Raw genomic sequence first — 17,070 nt, forward strand, 5'->3', positions numbered from 1 at the left:
CCTGCGACCCTTTGTGCAGGATGGATAGATAATAATATGTTTTTTATAGTGCTTTTCTTTGTACTTAAAGACGCTTTACACTATAAAGAATTGAATTAGAGGAATACCCTGAGAAATTTGCAATTGAGGGGTGTTATGCACATTCTGACTCTTTACACAAAGAATCATCGAGTGACGATGAGGGAGGTGGAGCTGATTTGAGGTATACTACCCCGATTTTAAGTGACTCAGAGCCAGATCTAAAAATTAAGTTCCAATCATTAAGAAAAATGGGCTACAAACACAGAATTACTATTACGGAATTACAACTAACTTTCAATTTGGTTGCTGCACTTTTAATTCCATAGTTTATTTTCCCTGAAATATATTTTACTTTTGTGTTTTTGTATAGGAAAAGTGTGATATATATGGTGTTCTCATATTTTTATTAATAAAAACAAATTAATCAAATAATCTGTTTGTCCTTTAAAAAGGGCTGTCAACTCGACATCTGTGACTAAGTATGTAACTTGTAAGTTTCCAGCGAGCAATGTATCCTTTGAAAAGACGATTAAAAGACGTCTCTGACCTGACATGGAAGTTACGTCGAAAATTGTTTCAAACGTTGAGATAAAATAGTATAAAATCTTGAGATTGCCCCAGACGCATGAAGACAGAACGTGTGTATGACCGGCAGGGACGTAAAGGAAAAGTATCGATTTTTTTAAAGAAATATTTTCATGTTTCTTTATTAATGTTTTCTGGGTCTATTTTCTATTGTAATCTATTCCCGGCCCAATCATTGGTAAACCTGAATAGGAGAGGCCATAACTGAATTAAAGATTAGATAAATTAATTTAAAAAAAAAACATCAAACAAGTACGCCTACATTAAAAAATACATCAATTCTGAAGTAGCTTTTATCCATAAATAATATTCAAACATAAATGTTGCTTTGGTGAGTATAAATCAGTAGTTTAACAGGTATAATGTGTTTGTAAAGTATTTGTTGTGTATCTGGCAACACACCCTGAATCTGTGAGTACACTAAAGTAATTCCTTACCATCATAGTCTGTGTCACATTCCACTCTTTTCTCACCAGAGATGCCTCATTCTCGCATCAGAGGTGGAACCCACCGAAGTGACTCAATGAAATGATTTGGTATCTTGACTAATCAGAATTGTAATAATATTGCCAGGTATATGTAAATATCTACCAGTCACAACAGAACACAGGAGACATATCACATGTATTAGTGTGATGTTAGAAATGCTGGGAATTGACTGTAGGCTACATCTTGATTGCGTCATTTGAACTGATGAGGAAAACACATCAACAAGTAATAAAGTATGTCCTTCTTTAGGTGCTTCATCAGTTCAAACCAGAATCCCACTTGCGTTCGTGTGGAGCCCCTTTCGGGATTGCCGTATTTCCCACGGACACTGGAAGGCATCAGCAGCTTGGTGTGGAGAAAAAAAACGGGGAGCGGAGATGGAGGTGGGAGGGGCCAGGCGCGGCTGACGTCAGCAGCTGTGTGGAGGAGTATAGGCTGTGCTGTCAGCCCAGTGTCAGTCTGATGAAGATTGGCATGCAGGTAAGCTGTCATTCATTTTCAATGTCAGTGCATGGGAGCAGGGCTTTACCACTTCAGCGTCCCCCCCCCCCCCCCCCCCCACCCCCACCTCCACCCCACCCCCTCCCCCATTCATTACAAAAGGCAGGACATTATTCATACAGTCAGCCAGGCCAGAGAGAGAGAGAGAGAGAGAGAGAGAGAGACCGGTGGGAGAGAGAGAGAAAGAGAGAGAGAGAGAGAGAGAGAGAGAGAGAGAGAGAGACCGGTGGGAGAGAGAGAGAAAGAGAGAGAGAGAGAGAGAGAGAGAGAGAGAGAGAGAGAAAGGGAGGGGAAGTAGATGGGGGAGAAAAAAAGAGAGAGGGAAAAAAGAAAGAGGGAAATGGGAAGATTCATTTTAGAGCTGTACTGAGAGAACGGTGGATTTTTTTCCTTTTGCTTGATGCGGCGTTTGGATAAAAAAGCGAATGTGTTGGTAATGTTTGTGATGCACGTATTCAGGATGTGTTGTCTTTAGCGACGGGGCTTTTTGTGCCAAAGGTTTTCCTTTAGAGAATGATCGGATTAATGGGAGAGAATACGCGCATGTAGCTGCAGGAAGCTGGCATGTTTATTACGGCTTTGTCACCGAGATCCTTCATGGCATTGTGACTATTTGTACATTCGTATAACATTCGATGTTGTAAATATTCCGTGCAAGAAAAAAATATCCCTTGTTATTTCTTGTTTTTAGTGTCACTGCAGTTTCCTTAATGTTGAAGTTGCGTGGTTTGTTCTATTTAAAGTAAAATGTTTTTATTTTCACAGAAAGATTTTTACAACAACTTACACTCACATCTGATTCAATACGTTTTCTTTGTTAATAATACATTGTATTGTAGACAGTAGTGTCACCATGAGTGTGTGTACTCTGAGTGGCAGTGTGTGTTTTTGACAAAAACAAATAAATGACTACATCATGTTTGGAACTATAGGCCACTTTTATTGGAAGATGCGGCCTACGGCTTTTTTGAATGTTTGCAGTTAAACATACAGCATTCAAAAAAAATAGTTTTTTTGACAAGGCTAATGTCTTGCATTTATTCCTGTAAACTGTAAAAACAGCAAAAAAAGCCATACCTTCCTCACTTGCATAGTAAAAGGTCAAACAAGAAGTCTAACCCTGTGCATTTTTTTGGAGTATATGTATTTAGGTGTTCAATGCTCAACTATCTGCATCTCAGTGAGGTCTAATGTTTACTCCCAGCAGTCCCTACCCCGTGAAACCCCATTTGCACTGAACACCGGCCTGCTTTGTGTGCCACTCAATTCTATTTCAGATGACCAATTCCACAATTTCCCAAATGACTATTTTAACTCACATGCAACGCTTGATTGACATGAAATGCTGTCAGTGGGATATGTCAGAGAGGTCCTTACACAGCTCGTGGCTCTGCATTGATTTGTACTATCATTGCATCAAAATATATATTGATTTGCAGGATGTTTGCTGTGTTGGTAGTTTTATGAGTTTAGTCAACTCGTCTGTTCAGTCTGTTTTGATCTTGCCTTCTCGAATTGAATAATCACAAAAGTGTACATACATTGATTTGGTGAAAACACGATTCTAAATAAAGTTCAGGAGATATAACCAGCGTTATTTAACTGTCACACGTTGTTGTCATCTGTCACATAACGCCACAATTATATGTTGTAAAGTGAAGGCCCCGCTCTACAAAGACATTGGTGTGAACTTTGGAAGCACATTAGCCTAATTAAATATGCCTCAACCAGTTTACTAATCATCTGCTTCCCTGAGAAATCACAATGGTGTTTCAGACCACTTTAGATCCCTCCTTGCAACACATTGGGCAGGTGCATAGTGCTGAGCATAGAATCCCACCAATAGCTGAACTCGCACCACGGTGAGAGAGTGTTTTAAGGACTAAAATATGATCATTATTTAATGATTATGCACCTTTGTCAGTGTCTCAGAGTGGGAATGGATTCTGCACGCACATGCACGCAAGCAATGTGAAGCAGTGATGGCAGTGAAAGCAGTGATGGTTGTTCTTTGTTTGTGATGAACCCTTCACAGCTCTACATATCGTCAGATAAGACTAATGTCAATTTAGTGTATCCCCCAAACCCTGCTGAGATCTTAATTGATGATTTGTGTCATTGGACAAGCAGCCCGGGGGTGAATATACTGGAGCAAAATACTCGGTATTTGCATATTCTCATTCCTATTATATGGGCAAATTACACGATAAGGGGTGATGCTGTGCATTCCTGCAGTTTTTGGGGGAATAACTGCTAATAAAGTGATTCATTCACACTAATTGAAGAAAGTAAACGGAGCGAGGAGAGCATATGTTACAAACCAATTCGAGCATTTATGTATGGCCATAAAGCAATCGGGATAACTAAACCACAAAGAACATTTCTTGTCACTTCCTTTCACCTTTGCCTCTAATTCCAGCATTTATGGTGAAGAAGAAAAATATACATCATCCCTGAAAAGATACTAGTTTTTTCTTCTTTTAAGGGTGTTGTAATGCAACCGAGCCTTACTTTTCAAGACTCCTTTCCTCAGCAATCTAATTGTGAGATGCATTTGTTTTGTAGGATGTTCAGAATTATTCATAAGGCTTGAGTTTGATTTGTATCCTCAGCGGAGTGCATCTGGGTCCTGTTCCGGGCCCGTGGGCAATGCAATGTAGGCTAGTTTTTCTCATGTTCAGTAGAACAGCAATCTTAAAGACAATTGTGTTGTGTTGCATGTTCGGGGCCGTGTCTGGGCCCCCCACAGGTCAGGCCCACTAAGCCCGCTTGATCCCTATTGCTCTCAAGAGGAGACGGGGCCCTGTTTTTTCCGTCAGACGGCACGGCTTAAAGCCAGCCCCTGCATGCTTACCCTTGCTCATTCCGCAGCCAGTGCTGCGTTGGCATGGCTCTAAGTAAGCCACCAGGGAGCAGGGTCGGAGGGAGATGGATCGGCTTGATTTATGCTCCAAGAGGAGCAGCAGGCAAATTTAATGACCCTCCGTGCAATATCACAGAGCTTTGTTCCTGAAAGGACATAGAGATGTCATGAAAATACGTGCAGATTACTATGGTTTAAAAGCTGCAGTCAGACGGTGACTTTTACACAGCAGTATGATACATCATCATTAATTTGTTGGTTGTTAAATTAATTACACCCTATTTTCATATTTATTACAGTATGCAGATGTAACTATTATTTGGTTTCTATACTCCTTTCTGACAATGACCTGAATATGTCTCAGATTTGGATCACACAGGGCATTTGTGGACATAATTTGTGGCTTTGGGAAACACTGATTTCTCTCGATTTTTGAACAATTTATCGATTAATAGAGAATATCATTAATAAATAAGAAAGTAATTGTTAGTTGTAGCTCTACAGATCAAAATGCTAATTGATTTCATTTTAAATTACTACTCTTTTTGCTTGCTTCTTAAATTCTCACCTGATGACGTGCTGCATTGTCCTCTGATGACAACAATGTGTGCAGAACATGTCTGCAGGTTAGAGCTGCACTATCTCCCAAATGATAATCACCACCACTTCCATTAATATTCAGATCACACTGGCTGCTAATGTTGAGTGTGCGCCCAGCTCCCCAAAAGTAGAGCCTAAACTTCTGGATCCCCCATGGTGCCTGGCTGTTTTCCACGAGTGGAGCACGCCATTTCAAACATCAATAACGCAGCCGGTCGTGTTCATTTCTTTTCGGGAATTCAAAATCGTGATACTCGTTTAATTGTGCAGCTATTAGGCAGGTAACGTTATTGATGTTTGGGGTGATGGTGGCACATGGAGTAGCATGGTGCACTGGAGACCATAAGGTTGGTGGTTCAAATCCTGGCTGCTCCATGTGCCATGTCGAAGTGTCCCTGAGCAAGACACCTAACCCCTAATTGCTCCCCTACAGCTCTTATCCAAAGCAACTTACATTGCATTATAACCCATGATCTACATTTTGCTAAATGACATGTAATGAAATAATAATAGTCCTTTCAGTGACTTCTTAACTTGTTAAAAGATACGTCTTTATTCCAGCACATGATTACAACAACATGCTGTGTCGCCATGGCTTTGCTCTCATTGCAACTTATTTGGCTGTAAAAGTAATATTGGTCTTCATTTGAGTCACTAATTGATTGGGGCTGAGCACATTTGAATGACTTTGTCCTGCAGACAGTCATACAAAGGCTTGAGTCATTAGGTAATCATTTTAACATCATTGCTATGATTGCATCACTTTTCTTCAGACAGAGGAAATGAACACCCAGCAGGGAGACATTCCATGAACTAAGTCGAAGCCACGGCGAGGAGTCCGATACAGCCGAGGTCTCCCACCAGCCGGATGCCCACACAGACAGTGTTTATTGTGGCTGAATGTTCAGACATTTAAAAGGTTTTCTATTTCCACTTTCGGATAAATTCAATATTCATAGTCAGTCAGTATGAATTGCCTTTGATATTTTTGCCTTACAAACAAATAAAACCTATATATGTTAAGTATTAGTGGTTCCATTCAAGGATCAAGCACAAAATCAAATTAGCAACAGCTTAGTATATATAGTCTGCATTTCAAGAGCTCTAACGAGACTCTGAACCTCATTGTGCTGCTGGTTCTTATCTTTGGTGGAATGTAGATAATTCTAATAAATGACAACTTCACACAGAGAAATATGAAGCCTGCCAGTAAATCCTACATTTATTATATTTGAGAGTTCTGCTAACAGCTGAGCTGGGTGAGGTTTAAAATATTTAATTGGAATTCAACAGCAGATCATAGCAAAGAAAATCCCACCAAGTGCAGTGTGGCTGCTTATTTGTGCCTTCCTCCAAAGAATGCATGGTAACAAATGAGGTCACTGCTATTGTGTCCTTAATTCTCTGTAAAACTCTGTTGCAAACAAATGTTTCGGATACTTACATGATCAGCAAGATAATCTTTCGATATGAAAACTACTTTGGTGATTTTTTTTACAATAAATACAATCAGCGGAAGTAAAAAGCTAACGTTAGGCTATAAAGGAGTTGTGGTACTGGTCACATGACTTCATGTCACCTCCACTATGCTGAAGGAGAACTGGTGTTCTGGTGAGGTTTGATTCTTGTTAACAACCACCTGATGTGTACTTTATATTGTGAAAATGTTTTTGGAATTATCTTGTGTTAACCGCATATCAAACCAAGAACACGTTTAAACAACCCATTGACTTTGTAACAAGGGGACCGAATGAATGTGAAATGGCAACACATTTCCAGGTTGTATAACTCATTCTAGCACCGCACCGGCACACAATCAAGTACTACTACTTCTTTAAGTGCTAAATTCAAATCTAGTATCTTTGCAGCTTGATACGTTGTGCAACTTTCCTACTGCAGTAGTAATACCTTTTTTTATTTTGAATTGTCAATCTTGATGACATGAAGCATCATTCAAAAATCTTCATCAAAGCTTGATGATGAAGAAGGACATTTGGTACAGCCCAATGAAACAAACAAAATGATTTTGCCTACTAAACTGCTGTTAGTGTCCTGTGTGAAACTAAAAATCTATAGTTATTTTATTACGCCAGTCATTCATCACTTGACTTGTTAGCCAGTCAAGTTAAAGTCATCTGCAACCTAGGGCCTCATATTTGGTCCTCCTCTCTGAGTCAAAGCAGCTTATAGCGCAGAGCTGAGACAGACAGACCAAGTACACATCAACAGAAGATATTTCTTTGTACCCCCCAGCTAGCTAACTGATTTTACAGATGTTATTTTTTCCCCCTTTCTTTGAATCCTAGAAACGCCACTCAGAGAAATAAGAGAACGACAGTTTTGAATCTTTTGGCAAAAAGGCACTTTAGGGATAGGAAAGATCATCATTTCGTTACACTTTGCAGCACCAGACAGGGTCTAATAACAATACACTACGCTTCACTAACTAACCACAGCTATCTCCTAAAACATGTCTGCTTTCCAAAGACAGGTAAAATAGCCCAATAAAGGAATTTAACCCATTTTTACAGCAGCTAAGGAGTGAGCCATCTAACTTCTTTCCCATCTTTGGTTAGAGTGGCACCACTCGTGATGAAATGGTGGCAGGTAAAGACAAAGTTAACGAGGTGACGTGCAAGCAGACATTTCAATATTGTTGGACACTTGGTTGAGTGGTGTTGGAGGGTCAAGCCATTTACTGCGAGTTTGAGGTGGGTAAAACATAACAATTCACTGTAGTCTTTACTGTCATTTGAGAACAACCAATGAACATTTTTTAGGGGTTTTAGGGGCAGGCTAGTGACCCACTTCATGCAGTGGAAACAAAAATACACACATAGTACCACTATAGCAATCTTTGTTTGCTGGAGGCCGTCTTCGAGACGCCTTCGAGCTTTGCTGAGTGGTGTCAGAGTATTGTGTTCGGACCGGAGTTTAAACACTACAAGCAGTCAGAGAAACACAGCTCTCCCAGACAGAACCGGGACTCGGTTTCCAGAGGAGTGCGAGTCCGACTTTCAAAGGGTGTCTGTTTATCCTGTATTAATCATGCATTTCTTCTGTTCCTGTGGTGACAAACCACCCCTCCCCCGCACCAACCTCGTTTTCTTTCTTTTATCTGCTGCAGCAATGATTGCTTTGAGAGCAGCAGTGAGACACTTAAAGTCCAGTCGGGCAAATTTCATCGCCTAAAAGTTGGATTCAGAATGAAACCACTTCAGTCTCTTTTCTGTGATTTGGCGCACAATTTGTTAAAGAAAGCTGTGCAGTGTTTGCTGTGCTTGTACAGCAGTGAAACCAGCACTATTCTGACGAGGAGTAATGCCTAATGACTCGCTCCTCTCGCCTTCCTCTCTGATTCACTGACGCTGGCAAGACGCCCGGACGTCCAATCACGTTGCTATTTTCAAGGTGGGAACATGTCCAACTCGTGGAGTTTGGGTGCAGCCTCCGAGAGCGAGTGTTTTCAATTATCATAACAGACTGTGTCATAGGAAGTTGTGCAGAAAGCAGGTATTTTGATCAGCTCATGCACCCTGACATTCTTAGGTGTTACTGTTTGCTCAATCACAAAAATGTCCTTCTAACAGTGTGACATGATGTGAGAGCAGACATGATTCCACGTGTGAATTGCTGCACTGTTAACTAAAAGAAAGAAGAAAAAAAGCAGACTGAACCCCCTTTTTTTTTTTTTCTCAGACCAAGACTAATTACATTCCCCAACTCCCGCTCAATAATTGGTTACTACTCTTTTATCTTATCTGTGTGCGCATAATTATCACAGTCATCATATTAGATTATTTCATGCATAATAAATGAACTCATACTGTGTGCGGGGTAATTAGCATGTTAAGAGACGTGCCACGAAAGGAGCTTCGCTCTCCCAAAGATTGCATTGTTCAATACATTCCCGAAAAGTGAGGAATACAGGAGGAAATGGTGTATCTTATCCTCATTTTAAGTGTCTTAAGAAATCCAGAGACTGGTAATATATTTCTTTATTTTGTATTGTTTGAATCTGCATGTAAGTCGGTTTCGGGGAACCCCCTCGGCACAACGCAAAGCTCTTTGGAAAACCTCTCTGGTTTGGATATCTAGGCCAGACAGTAGTTTATTTGCAGAAGACATAACAATAAAGCAGCAGAATGGACACTTTATTATGGTGATTTTCTCTTTGACCTTGAGAGCTGTGTGCTGCTTAGATCTTCTGCAATCCGCATGACAGATAGTACCTCTAGTTCCTTTCTATAGTGAGTCATAAGTGAGCTACCCCTTAGTTTGTCTGTCACTTTGCACTTGAACATAAGACATTTCGCGCATTGCCATGATAGAATTTACAGGCCGACTGTGAGTGGGTGGACAGCATGTCCGTTCTCCAATCAGAGGATTGGCGGTATGGTTGCAGGTCCAGCTCACCCGCGTGTGGATGTGTCCTAAAGGGCAAGACACTTAACCCCCAACATTGCTCCTGTAGCTGTGTTTACAGCGTGTGAGTGGTATGCAAAAGAAAAATGCAGTCCATTTACCATTTACCAAGTCGTCCTCAAATGTGCTTAAAGGTTCCATTATGTTATGTAAATGTAACTCCAGGCATGAACCACTTCTCTTATTGGCTTTTACATAGTTCAGTCAGAGGTTGATTTGAGCTATTTAAACAGTGGTGAAGGCAGATCAAGTCCTAAAATGACTGATCTTCCTTTTGAAATGAAGTAAACTTGCTTTTCCAGTTTAATGCAGTATCCTGCTTGGATATATTGCAAGTTATATGTGAGGGGAGCCGAGTCCATTTGTTATGCCTTGCCTGGAGTCTGAACTGCCTATAAAGATTTTTCCCAATAAAAGTTCAATTTTCAGTGTATTAAACCCTAGTGAAGAGTGATGTATATAAATTCAGTGAGATGTGAACCCACAGTGATAGAAGTTATGCACTGCATGTCAACTATTTAATTTAAACTTGATGAAACTCGTGGCCATCCAGATCCTGAATCATTTGTCCTTCCATAAATCTGCCTTTTAGATAGTAGAAGTTTAGTCATACTGGAATAGCATTAAGTTGGATGTTTGCTGCCTTTTTACTTCTAAATAATATCTAATAACTTATTTGACACCAAATGTTTCAGACTCAGTTTGTTTTTGGCCCTGCAGCATTCTTGGCAGTGACACCTTTTGTTAACCTGTGCCAAAAGTCTGTAAAACACAAACATAATGAGATATTTTCAGCATTGAGCTGCTTTTTGAGTTTTTAAGAGAGAAAAATACATTGTCAATCAGAATGTGGTTACAACAATTAACAATTGTCTGAAAAAAAGATGGTACAAGTTTAATCAACTCAATTCAATCTGAATCCTGCAACTATGAATTAAGGGCACTAGAACACTGAGAGTAAGATAGAGTTTACAGAATTTTGCAGTTAATTATCCTGATTTTACTATCATAAAAAAAATGTAACTGAAAGGGGAACGGTTCTAAGACAGAATTCCACTGCAATGATTCTGTTCACATCGCTGTGTCAAAAGCAAAACCCCGCATGACGATGTTAGGCCATCACAGAGGCTCACTGATACCTTATCAGTCATATATCCCCTACACAATTTCTAGATAGTGTTTGTATCAATACGGGGATGTGTCTCTTTCTGGTTTTAGAGGCTGCATAATAGTAAAGGGACTTATTAACTGTTTGTGATAGCCCCATTAATGATGATTATTAAACAACAATATGATGGTCAAATTATTTCGTGACAGTCAACCCTAAAACTGTGATAGATCATCTCCATTTGTCTTGGCCAGAGAATAAGAATAAGAACCAGAGAATCTTCCAAAAAAGACTCATTGAGATCTCTCCGAAAACCAGATTTGTAGCCCAAGAGATGTCCCAGGCCCATGGAAAAAAGAATGAAGGCACAAGATGACACACAGTGACACATGCCTCCCACTCCTACTTCACAGAGGTCTAAAGAGCTGTTGAGTCAGTGGTACAGGAGGCATGTCATGAGTAGAGAAAGCCCTCCCTTGTCAAGGTCTCACACTACCCCCGTGATATGTCGGTGCCTGTCTCCCTGCTGGCACTGTTTTGGCATTGTTACGGTGTCAGAGTGCTGGAAATGGGTCATTTGAAACGTGATAGTGCTGATTGCGGGTCCGATTTGTTTGTTTAGCTTTGAAGGAAATAGTCTTTTTCGGGGGACAGACTATACTCTCTCTCTACTTCTATGTGAATTCTTCCTAAGTAGTCAAATACTTACACTGAATGTATTGAGAAATACAGTATATCGTGCAACTGAGGGCCTTTCTAGACAGTTCATATGTTCACAACAGATAGACGTTGGACCGCACCAGCTGCCATGCACATTACGCCTCGTCCAAGATAAAAGAAAACTTACTCACAGCCTAGAAATATAGGACTCTGTGGTCAAATTAAACTTTGAATTCATTTGATGAATAGATAGATGGCCACATGGAGGATATATATATATATATATATATATATATATATATACTGTATATATATCCTCCATGTGGCCATCAAACTAGGTTCACAGGGGCATATATATATATATATATATGCCCCTGTGAACCTAGTTTGTTGGGGAAAGACCAACATAAAACCCGCACAAAACGTATTTTTTGTGAAATGTGCCTGTTTTCATCCACCTCCTTGTTGTGTTTCCTCACTGCGTCCCCCTGGGTAGCGATGTTCCACACCAGTCCTTTGCCTGATTGTAAGGTCAACTTGATCTGGGTCCAAGTGTTTGACCTCTAGTCAAAGTTCTTCTCTCAAGTCTTGAAGGAGAGCTTTTACCGAGTTTGGGTTGGGTCTTGGAAGAATACTGCTCGTCATTGCAATGACGTTAAAACAACGTCACACAAGACTCGCCCTGACAAGAGCAAAGCCTGGGACCAGCCCAACGATGGCCTAATGCAGAATCTATTTTCGGATGCTGATTGCTAAATATATATATGTTACTCATTCATTATTAATCAGTAATTGGCATAACTGCTTTTTGGATCAGCCTCTTTTGGGGCCTGGCCCCAGCCAAGCTGATACATGCACAGGAGCGGAGAGGACATGCAGAAAATTACAATATTTTGCGCAGATATCTTATTTTAGAAATATTACTGGGTGCATTCCATAGTACAGAAACACAAATTCATAAATATTGACTTTTGTCAAAATGTATTTTTAATATTGTAATTATAATGTTATTTTTTGTGGGTCAAGGTTGGGCCAGGCCCCATAGCCCTCTATGAGCCAGCCGCCACTGCATGAAGGTGTGACAAGCTATGACGGCTACTTCCAAACAGTCCTATTTCCATATGTACATGTGTGCGTGCTGATGTGTGTGTGCATGAGGACATTGGTTATGGAATGTGTGAGTTTCGGAGTTAGTTTGGATCCGTTTTGCATCCGTCGAAGTGAACCAACTGACTGCCGCCCCTCTCCCCTGTAGTCAGTGGTATTAATGAAGCACCATGGACATTTAGTACAGATGGCAGAGCACCTTCAATTTAAATACACCATTTTTCTGTTCGAGGGAAATGGACAGAAAGTACCTAGATATGGAGCCAAGAGGGGCTGTGGTACAAGCGGTGTATTTCTAATGTGTGGAAGTGCGCAGTGGAGACTACACAGAACACAATAACGTCTGCAGGCTCAGCCCACGGGGAGATCCTGATTCATTATGAGCATTATGTGCACGCTGAACAACTGAAGGAGACATCCAGCACGTCAGTGAAACAGTTAACCTTCTTCCTTTGTATTCTCACCAGGGGGGAACAGTTAAAAAATAAAGGTTGGCTCAATTCAGAAGGTGAGGGGGAATTCCAAGTTGAGCCTCTGATGAGTTTGTTGTGCTTGTGTATTCAAAACCTTCCCCTTCTGTCGGACCCAGATAATAAAAGGTGTTTCAATTCTTTACACATATTAACATCTCATGGGTGTTACCTTTATATAAATAATGAAGTGTAGGGGAAGTGATTGGTAAACTGTGTCTGTTTAAATTCATGTCTCAAAGAGAATGATACATCTTTAGCTCTTTACAAAATCTTTGTTCTTGTACATGATAAGTGTCTGGACTGTGTTCAAAATCCCTCCTCGTTCCCTCCTTCCCTTCACTATTCCCCTAGGCACTAAAAGCTTTTAAAAAAATAAGTCTGTGCTTTTGCTCTGAGATTATCATGCATTATGAAAAATAAACACAACCACACGTTTGCAAGCCTTCTCTAAAAGCTTTTTTTATTGTTCATGTTTTCTATTGTCAGCCTCTTCTTCCACATCCACCAATACTGTTTGGCCACCCAGAGCCACCGTACATTCAAACGTCTTAATGGTGTCTGACACGATGGTTCACTTTGTTGAGCCTAAAGCTCTTTACTAGGAACCAAGCAAAGAACACAGAGGCACTACGTTTAAAGAGGAGTGTGGCAGGTGATTGCAGAGTAGCTTTGAATGCAAAATATAGGATCTACCAATAATTAGCCAATAATGACAGATGGATTTGTGCCCAAGCACATATTTGGGCTTTGTGAAGACCCTCTCAATACAATTATAAGGTCAACATTTCCAATAGCTGCACATATTTTTTCTCCCCATATTTTCTGCATTCTTTAAAATTTTGCATCTTAAATCACTGAGTGAAGTAACCAGCCATGTTTCCTAATGTATTCACTTTTGAGTCCTTCGGTAGTTGATCGCTCAAACAATATCTCGCTATAAAGGCAGTTTTAATTCATGATGAGTTATTGACCATTTACGTTAACTGTAGACTTCTAGGTTGATCAGTGCAAAAACAAGCTCAGTCAGTCTGTAATAAACACAAGATACAATATTTCCCTTCATTGAGCCCTATATCAGCATAGTGCTGTTACATCCTGGAGGCAATAACAATGCCAACAGGGAGGATTTATTTCTAACTTTCAATGCAAATCAACTCATACTTGTACAAGTCAAATGTTATTCTGTTTCCCGAGGTATAGAGTGGAGCAGGGTAGCATTTTTTTTAGGAAGCACGAAGTTAGCCTCATAACGGTTTATTTCTAACAAGGTCTATAATTCAATTTCAAACGCACTTCATCAAGATTATTTTCATGAATGAATACCACTTTACAATTTTTGAAGCGTAAATGCAACGTGTCAGTGTAATTTACACAGCAAGGCTGTGGACTAGTTGATGTGATGACATTCACAGTCTCATCAACCTCTTTCTAGCAACTGTCTTCATATAACGGACATTTATCCACATATTTGATCATGTAGTTGGATTATCGTCGGCGTGTGTTAAACACTGACTTTACTTTCTAAAATCCTTTTTAAAAACCTTGTTGACTCTCATGAAATATGAAATATGCGTCCGGTATACCGTATACATACCGATACACTTTACGCTTCCACTCCCAAATATTTTTTATTTATTTATGGGAATCTCCCACTTTCTCCTTGACCCTCCTGTGAATGCATATGCATGACACGGAAAAGCACAGGCAGCCTGCGCTTTTACCTCAGTGCGGCTCAGTGTTACATACCTCGCCAAAAAAAAGACAGCAGTAGTGAATGATAACAAAATCTTTGTTTTTGTACATGATAAGTGTCTGGACTGTTCAAAATCCCTCCTGTTCCCTCCATCACTACTCCCCTAGGCACTAAAATCTAAAAGCTTTAAAAAAAAATAAGACTTTTGGTCTGAGATTATCATGCATTGAAAAATAAACACAACCACACTTTGTGTCACTCACAATGTGATGTGAAGTAGTGTATAATTATACACTACTGTATAATTATACACTACTTCAGGACTTCAGGTGTCTTTTTTTCATCACAAGGTTTCACAATCATATTGTATTATACAAATTTTGCATATTACTCAGCAAAATTATGATTTCAATTCTTGATTATATAATGTAAGGGAATAGTAGCTTAAATGTTTTACCCAACAAGTTAACAGAAGCCAAGTTAGCTGGCTTAAAAGTTACATTTTAACCTATTTCCACAGTTGAGGAGGGAAAATTATATTAATATAATTTTATACTAAAAAAAGAAAATGTATCTCATTTCCTTTTACACTCATTGTAGCCTACTAGAAGGAGATACGTCTTTAACAGTGAGAGCAACACAGTGTGAATAACCTTGAACATCTCGGTACAGAACCCTTTCATGTCATGTTATTCTCTTTAAATGTGCTTTTTTCTCTCTCTTTGATGCAACTCGATTCATTAAATTAAGGAATCCAATGGTGTTACTGAGGATTGGAACGCTAAAGCCCAGACAAGAGGAAATCAGACTGGTCTTTTTTTGTTTGCTCCTATCTATCCTGACTCATCACGACTTGGGTATTTTGAGCAGTGGATTCCTTTTTATATCCCCCACCCCAACCCCACTGTTCATGAGGGGCAATCATTTTCTGTGAGGCAGAAAAGAAGAATCATCAATGTCAAATATCAGCCTAGAGTAGTTTAAAGAGAGGACGCAAAGTTAGAGCCTTGTTTCAGGCTGGAAGTCACATGTGTTGCAGCTGGATGAAGCGCTCATATCAGTGGCGACTGAATGTGAGTGTCTCTGCCGTGTTTTGTCTGGTTCAGCTGTCTGTATCAGCCGCATGCTCGTTAAATGTTAAGCTTAAACCCATGCTGACTCCGAGCTGGCTTTTGTTCCTCCTGTGGGAATACCTGCCCACGTCGATGTGAGCCCTTCGTAATTCCCCGGAATTAGCCTCAAATGGTTGAAGTTGAAAAGCTTTGCCACTTCCACCACATTTGAGGGTTCTGCTTGTGGCGCGTTCGGTTTACTATGCTCCGTTACAATGTGTTGGGTGTAAAGCTTCATACTGTCTAACTGTTGAGGTGGCCAAGTGAGCAGATATCCTGTTTGTCAGGAGAACAGGAATATTTCTGATTGTCGCACATCCTGCCGTTCAGTGATCTGTGGCACATGCAGCTGCCGGACCACGATTTATTTAGCTTCCATTGTATGAGCTTGGAAACAATCTCACTCTGAATCTTGAATGCCAGGGAATGAATTTTAAGTGTGAGGAGGTTGGTTGCCATTAAGCGTGGGAGATTCCTGCAAGTTCTGGGAGAACAAGCCACAGGCGTTATCATGCTAAATTAATTATTCACCGCTTTTTTATGTGCCCCTGAATCTCAGTGCAGTAAAAAACCTGGCTGTGTTTTATTGAGACAAAATTATGGTATAATGTCACTTTTGCTATTAGCCCTGAGTCTGTGCATGCCAATTGATCCTGCTGTTGTCATAGCAACATGAACCACTGAACCTCTGCGCAGCTGTTGTTATGGAAGCCCTTGAACAGCTGGGGGCTATAGCTGTGGAGGGTTTGTGGAAAACGGTTCTTTTGGTCCTTCCTTCACACCTTGACCTCAAAGCTCCTGCTCGCAATAAAAAGGAGGATTTGGGAATTTTGAAGATGTCCATCTGGACTTTTCTCTCCACTGCACGGAGCCTCCATATAAGTTTAGGCAGCAAGTAGGGAAAATGTAATCATGTCTGTGTCTTCTCCAAACCGGCTTTTCCACAAATAAAGGCGGTGAAATCAAATGAGTCAAATGAGAATAGATTCTCTCCGAGGGTTTCCCTGACGCATTGAAGCATATCTCATTATTGATAGGAGCAAATCATGTACACAGTGCAGGAATAAAACAACCATCTCAAGAAGCACAAGTTGTCCAAAATAGCCCAATTATTTCAGTCATAATAATGCTAAAACATATTTATAAAGAGCAACATTTTATCCTCCCACTGTGTGTTTTAATGCAGAATTCAATGACTATATGTGTGTATCAGGATTATCAGTATTGTGGAACTGCCTTCTTTTGTCTTCAAGAAGTTCCCATGTTTCTTATTTTAAACTACAGTACGTAGCAGATATTGAGATGAATTGGCATGAAATAAAAGACATATTGGAGTATTCTAGTTCTAATCACCTGAAATTTTCCCGGGTCTTAAGTAAGTAAAATTACTATGATGTGCAAACAACTTTTTATAAGTCAAATTATTACATTCA

General features: G+C 40.0%; 1 protein-coding gene across 1 annotated transcript in view; it reads left to right on the top strand.

Moving 5' to 3' along the window:
- Nucleotides 1–1,459: 1,459 nt before the first annotated feature.
- pknox2 (pbx/knotted 1 homeobox 2) overlaps nucleotides 1,460–17,070 on the top strand; it is a 105,251-nt gene continuing 89,640 nt past the window's right edge. The window contains exon 1 of the mRNA XM_037467949.2: nucleotides 1,460–1,575. The gene's annotated coding sequence lies outside the window, so the exon portion shown is untranslated. The remainder of the gene's footprint in view (nucleotides 1,576–17,070) is intronic.

This window comes from Pungitius pungitius, chromosome 16 (genome assembly GCF_949316345.1).
Source record: "Pungitius pungitius chromosome 16, fPunPun2.1, whole genome shotgun sequence".
NCBI lineage: Eukaryota > Metazoa > Chordata > Actinopteri > Perciformes > Gasterosteidae > Pungitius > Pungitius pungitius.